The sequence below is a fragment of the Pseudorca crassidens genome, chromosome 9 (assembly GCF_039906515.1).
Source record: "Pseudorca crassidens isolate mPseCra1 chromosome 9, mPseCra1.hap1, whole genome shotgun sequence".
Classification (NCBI taxonomy): domain Eukaryota; kingdom Metazoa; phylum Chordata; class Mammalia; order Artiodactyla; family Delphinidae; genus Pseudorca; species Pseudorca crassidens.
The window spans coordinates 77,730,528-77,738,045 of NC_090304.1; the positions used below are offsets into that span (position 1 = coordinate 77,730,528).

The following is a 7,518-nucleotide window of genomic DNA, read 5'->3' on the forward strand; positions in this document are numbered from 1 at the left end:
AGGTTTTCTTTATCTAAATTTTTACAGTGACAAGTAAAAAAAGGATTAAATATATTTAAATTGCAGAAAGATGACGATAAATTTAGTCTTTGCATTGGTATACTTTTTACTTTTTATGGATTTAAAATATTACTGGCATGTCTTAGAATGTAGAGTGTTGAAAAACAAACAAAAAACAATGGGTCAGTGATAAAATCCAAGAAATCAGAAAATACCTCAAAACAAATAAAAATAAAAACACAATTTTCCAAAACCTATGGGAAGAAGGAATAGCAGTTCTAAGAGGGAAATTCAAAGCAATAGAGGCCTTTTGTAGGAAACAAGAAAAATCTCAACTAAACAACCTAAACTACCACCTAAATGAATTATTAAAAGAAGAATAAACAAAACCCGAAGTCAGCAAAAGGAATGAAATAATAAATATTGGAGAGGAACTGGATGAAATAGAGATAAAGAAAAAATAGAAAAGATCAATGAAAACAAGATCTGGTTTTTTGAAATGATAAACAAAACTGATAAACCTTTAGCCAGGCTCACCCAGAAGAAAAGAGAGAGAGGACTCAAATAAAATAAGAAATAAAAGAGGAGAAATAACAACCGATGCCACAGAGATACAAAAATATCATAGGAGTATACTATGAACAGTTATATGCTAACAAATTGGACAACCTAGAAGAAATGGACAAGTTTCTAGACACATGCTGCCTGCCAAGATGGAGTCAAGAAGAAACTAACAGTCTAAATCCACCAATCACTAAAAGTGAAATTGAACCTGTAATGGGAAAGCTCCTTGCAAACAAAAGTCCAGGACCACATTGCTTCAGAGGGGAATCCTACCAAACATACCTATGCTTCTCAAACTATTCCAAAAAACTGAGGAGGAAGGAAAACTCTCAAATTCATTCTGCAAAGCCACCATTACCCTGATACCAAAGTCAGACAAAGACACTACAAAAAAAAGAAATTACAGGCCAATAACTTCAATTAATATGGATGAAAAACTCCTTAAAAAAATATTAGCAAACTGAATCCAACAATATGTAAAAAGGATCATACACCATGATAAACTTGGATTTATTCCAGGGTCACAAGAATTGTTCAACACATGCAAATCAATCAATATGATATATCACATTAATTAAAGGAAAGACAAAAATCACATGGTCATCTCAATAGATGCAGAAAAAACATTTGGAAATTTTAACATTCATTCATGATAAAAACTGTCATCAAAGTGGGTATAAAGGGAACATATCTCAGCATAATGAAGGCCATTTATGACAAACCCACAGCCAACATAAAACTCAATGGTGAAAAGCTGAAAGCCTTCCCACTAAATTCAGGAACAAGAGAAGAATGCCTACTCTCACTGATTCTATTTAGCACAGTATTGGAAGTACTAACCACAGCAATCAGACAAGAAAAAGAAAGAAAATGTATCCAAATTGGAAGGGAAAAAGTAAAACTGTCACTTTTTGCTGATAACATGATACTCTATACAGAGAGCCCTAAACTCTCCACCAAAAAACTGTTAGAACTAATAAATGAATTCAAGGTTGCAGGATACAAGATTAATATAAAGAAATCTGTTGCATTTCTAAACACTAATAATGGAATATCAGAAAGAGAAAGTAAAAAAGAAATTCTATTTAAAGATGCATCAAAAATACCTAGAAATAAACATAACCAAGGAGGTGGAAGAACTATACTCTGAAAATTATAAAACATTAATGAAGGAAATTGAAGATGATTCAAAGAAATGGAAAGATATCCCATCCTCCTGGATTGGAAGACTCAATATTATTAAAAAGGTCATACTACTCAAATCAATCTACAGATTTAATGCAATCCTTATCAAAATACCCATGACATTTTTTCACAGAAATGGAACAAATAATCCTAATATTTATAAGGAACCACAAAAGACCCTGAATTGCCAAAGCAATCCTGAAAAAAAAGAACAAAGGTGGAGGAATAATCCTCCCAGACTTCAGACTATACTACAAAGCTATGATAACTAAAACAGTGTGGTACTGGCATAAAAGCAGACACAAAGATCAATGAAACAGAATAGAAAGCCCAGAAACAGACCCACACACCTACAGTCAATTAATCTACAAAAAAGGAGGCAAAAATAGACAATGGAAAAAAGACAATCTCTTCAAAAAGTGGTACTAGGAAAAATGGTCAGTCACATATAAAAACAATGAGATTAGAACATTCCCTCACACCATATAAAAAAATAAACTCAAAATGGTTTAGACCTAAATGTAAGACCTGAAACCCTAAAACACCTAGAAGAGAACCTAGGTGGAACACTCTTTGACATAAATTGTAGCTATATATTCTTGGATCTGTCTCCTAAGAAAAAAGAAATAAAAGCAAAAATTTAAAAACATAGTACCTAATTAAGCCTAAAAGCTTTTACACGGGAAAGGGAATCATCAACAAAACAAAAAGACAACCTATAAAATGGGAGAAAATATTTGCAAATGATGTGACCAACAAGGGGTTAATATCTACAATGTACAAACAGCTCATACAATTCAATAACAACAACAACAAAAACAGCCCAATGGAAAAGAGGACAGAAAACTTAAATAGACATTTCTCCAAAGAAGATATACTGATGGATAACAGGCACATGAAAAGATGTTTAATGTTACTAATTATTAGAGAAATGAAAATCAAAGACACAATGAGGTATTACCTTACCCTTTCAGAATGGCTATCATCAAAAAGTCTACAAGTAACAAATACTGGGGAATATGTAGAGAAAAGGGCACTGTTGTACACTGTTGTTGGAAATGTAAACTGATGAAGCCTGTATGGAAAAGAGTATTGAAGTTCCTTAAAAAATGAAAAAAAGAACTACCGTGTGATCCATCAATTACACTTCTCTGTATATATGTGGAAAAAACGAAAACACTAATTCAGGAAGATATGTGAACCCCAATGTTCATAGCAACACTGTTTACAATATTCAAGACATGTAAGCAACCCAAAGGCCCATCAACAGATGATTGGCTTAAGAAGATGTGGTATGTAATATTACTTAACCATAAAAAAAAGAAATTCTGCTATTGACAGCAACATGGATGGACCTAGAGAATATTATGTTTCATTAAATGAGTCAGGCAGAGAGAGACAAATACTGTATGATATCACTTATATGTAGAATCTAAAAAAGAATACAAATGAATGCATATGCAAAAAAAATACAGACTCAAAGATACAGGAAAAAAACTTGTGGTTACCAAAGGGGAGAAGGAAGGGACAGATTAGAGGTATAGGATTAACAGATACAAGCTCATATTTATAAAATAAATAAGGAAAAAGGATATACTGTATAGCACAGGGAATTATAGACATTTTCTTGTAATAACCTATAATGAAGTATAATCTAAGAAAATACTGAATTGATATCCTGTACACCTAAAACTTACATAATATTGTAAATCAACTATACTTCAATAAAAAATTAATAAGGGGAAAATAAAAATAAAAAGAGAATATCAATATTTTAGACAATTTTCCCTTAAAGGAAAGCTAGTTGATGCTGTCCATTTTTCTCTGCACCACTTATTGAAAAGACTGTCATTTCTCAATTGTATATTCTTGCCTCATTTGTCATAAATTAATTGCTCATATAAGTGTGGGTTTATTTCTGGGCTCTCTCTTCTGTTCCATTGATTCATGTGTCTCTTTTTGGGCCTGTACCACACTGTTTTGTTACTGTAGCTTTGTAGTATAGTTTAAAAGTGGGTTTTTTTTTTTGTTTTTTTTTTTTTTTTTTTTTTTACCTTTGTTCTTCTTTTTCAAGATTGCTTTGGATACTTAAGCTCTTTTCTATTTCCACAAATTGTTGTATTATTTGTTCTAGTTCTGTGAAAAATGCTCTTGGTGTTTTGATAGAGATTGCATTGAATCTGTAGATTGCCCTGAGAAGTACGGCCATTTTAACAATATTAATTTTTCCAATTCATGAGCATGGTATATCTTTCCATTTGTTTATGTTATCTTCAATATCTTTCATCAGTGTCTTATAGTTTTCAGAGTAAAGGTCATTCATCTCCTGGTTAGACTTATTCCTACGTATTTTATTCTTTCTGATGCAATTGTAAATGGGATTGTTTTCTTAATTTCTTTTTCTAGTATATTGTTATTAGTGTATAGAAATGTAACAGATTTCTGCAGATTAATTTTGTGTCCTGAAACTTTACTGAATTCATTATTTCTATTAGTTTTTTGATGTAGTCTATAGGGTTTTCTATATATTGTATTGGGCTGGCCAGAAAGTTCACTCAGGTTTTTTTTTGTAACAGCTTACGCACAAACCCGAACGAAGTTTTTGGCCAGTCCAATATTATGCCATATGAAACGGTGACAGTTTTATTTCTTCCTTACTATTTGGATTCAGTTGATTTGTTGTTGTTGTTGTTGTTGTATGATTTCTATGGCAAGGATTTCCAATACTATCTTTTTTTTCTCAAAAAGAATATTTATTTATAAAAAATACAATGGGATAAGTTTATGCTGAGAAATGCAGCAATAAATACAGTGGAAGAAAACAGAGCAACTCTACATCCATACATTGGCACAAACAGGAAGAGCAAACACCCCCCCCCCCAGAGATCGATGTCTGAAGGCCAGCTTTGTTCACACTCCTTTGAAAACACCAATCGGAAAAGATTTTGTCGGCTTAGGTAAGAATGAGTACACATATAATCACAAAGGCACACTGATCAGGACTTTATTTAAAAATTAGCAAACAATACTGTAAACACATTGATATATAAATTTCTAAAATGCTGCATCTTAAATTTAGTTGGCAAAGACCACATTTAGCTATAAGCATGAGTTTAGTCTTCCATGTAGAAACCAATACTAAACTGTAAAAAAAAAAAATGCTTACTATTGTTTGAAAATACCAATTAAAGTAGAGGATTGTAAAAATGCATAGATCTTTAACAAAAGAATTGACTGTGCAAGAGTACTCCCCTTTCACCATATTCCTTTTTACTTCATATGCGAGTTATTGGTTATGCTGTAGGATTTAACTGTTACAGCACTAAAAGGCAACTATTTAGGGAAGAGGAAGAAAAAGGAAAAAGGAATGTATGTAAGGCAGTATTTCCTTTAGGTACAATAAGCATAATAGTGTTTTAGGAAAACAAGGTAAAAATTACTCAAGGCTAGCTTGGTTCTCACTGAATAAAAACAGCAGGCTAAATACTGAGCTCCTCTGTGAATCTAATAATCAATGCCTTGGTCTCTATATTGGTAATCTCTGGGTACTTGGTCATCTTGGTACTCATCATGACATTCATCTGGGTATTCTGCCTGATAATCACTATCACTGATTTTTGACCCATTTGTTCCAGTTCCTTGGCTTCCATTGTGAATGACAGGTTCTGTGGGAGCAGCACAGTATTTGGGATCATATAATTGCTGCCCAAGCCCATATACACTCATTCCTTTCTGGGAAGCGACTTTGTTGGTACCCATCTGTAGAGAAATTGTCGAGTTGTCCACGGGTTGTAATGTTAGCTTCTGATCGTAGATGTCTCTTTGGGTACCCGGTGCTAACATCCCCGCCTGGCTGGCTCCTTTGTTGGTGCCCATCTGCAGACTAATCGTGGTCTGATCAAAAGGTTTGTCAGTTTGCATTTTGGGATCATAAAGATGCCTCCTAGTCCCATATGCTGTCATACCTGCTTGGCTGGCACATTTGTTGGTTCCCATCTGCAAACAAATTACACTTTGGCCAGCTTTTAATTTTCCTTCATCAAAACGTCTTGTTTGTTTTTCTGCATACTTAACTCTAATGTCAATGGTTGTATGGAATCCTTTTGTTTTAGCCAGACCTGCTAGGGCCACCACTGTAGTCTGAACCTGGGTCATGCTTCCATTCTCAAAAAGATCATTTGCTTCAAATATGTCATGTGGCTTCATACCATAAGCCTGAATAGCTTTGATAAAGTTGCCAATATTCTCCAACTGAGGCCAGTTTAATGAGGACTCATTGACCTTTTCACTGAGCCCGGCTATAGCTTGTTTATGAGTTTGCAGAGGATTATGCCATCTTTTAAGCCCAGCTGAAAGTTGGTGCCAATGCTCATGCCGGTCACCTCTTCTATCCAATTGCGAAGATCTGCTGCTGCTTGATGATCATACTTGGAAGCAATCTTGAGCCCATAGGAAGGGCCCTTGTTGAAGTGGGTCATGATGATTCGGTCGGCAGGAAGAGGCTGAGCTCTGGTCCGGGGGTTTCTCGTGCTCGGCTTCCCCGCTCCTGGCCCCGAGGCGTGGCCGCACCACAAGATGATCCGAGCTCGCTCTCCTGGGCGGCGCATGAATCGCCTTGACGCGGCGGCGGGGTGCGGGCGGTGCCTCGGCTACCCAGTCGGACGAGGTCCCACAGAGCGTCCCGGTTGGCTCCAGAATCCCTCAGGAACTCTCCAATACTATCCTGAATAAACATGGCAAGAGTGGATGTTCTTGTCTTGTTCTTGAACTTAGACAAAATGGTTTCAGCTTTTCACCATTGAGTATAATGTTGGCAATGGGTTTTCATACACGGCCTTTTTAATATTATGTTCCCTCTATACCCACATTGTTGAGAATTTTTATCATAAATGGATGTTAAATATTGTCAAAAGTTTTTTCTGCATTTTTTGGGATGATCATGATCACTTGATTTTTTTTTTCAATGTGTTAATGTGATGTATCATTGGTTGATTTGTAGATAATGAACCATTCTTGCATCCCTATGATAAATCCACTTCATCATAGTGTATGATTTTTTAATGTATTGTTCAATTTGGCTAGCTTTTTTCCCTCTTAGTCTTGTGTGATTTCCACTGCTCTGCTTCCAGTTCACTCATCTATTCCTCTTTCTTATCTAATCTACTCTTGATTCCTTCTAGTATAGTTTTAATTTCACTTACTGTACTGTTCAGTGCTGTTTGGTTCATCTTTATAGTTTCTAACTCTTTGTTAAACTTCCCACAGTGTTCAGCCATTCTTCTCCCCAGTTCTTTGAGCATCTTTGTAATCTTATCTTGAACTCTTTATTGGGTAGATTGCTTATCTCCACTTCACTTAGTTCTTCTTCTGGAGTTTTATCTTATTCCTTCATCTGGATCACATTCCTTTGTTTTATTTTGCCTAATTCAGTGGTTTTATGTCTATGAAATTAGTAGATTGGTTACATTGCCTGATCCTGCAAAAGTGGTCTTATGTAGGCAATGTCCTATGGAGCCCAGCAGCACACTCTCCTCTGCTAACCAGAGCTATATGCTCTAGGATAACCTCTATGTGGGCTGCATGGGCCCTTCTGTTGTGGTAGAGCTGACTGCTGTGGGCATGCTAATAAGCATGGCTGACTCCCGGCCTGGTTGGTTGCCAGGCTCTGCCTAGTGTGGAGGCTCCAACCAGTGGTGGGTGGGGCTGAGTCTTGTTGTCTGGCTGCATAACCCAGGTAGTCCCAGTCCTAGTGCCAGCCCACTGGTGTGG

General features: G+C 35.8%; 1 pseudogene; it reads right to left on the reverse strand.

Annotated features, from left to right (window-relative positions):
- Positions 1–4,646: 4,646 nt before the first annotated feature.
- On the reverse strand, positions 4,647–6,374 carry LOC137230775 (calponin-3 pseudogene; annotated as a pseudogene).
- Between the last annotated feature and the right edge of the window lie 1,144 nt (positions 6,375–7,518).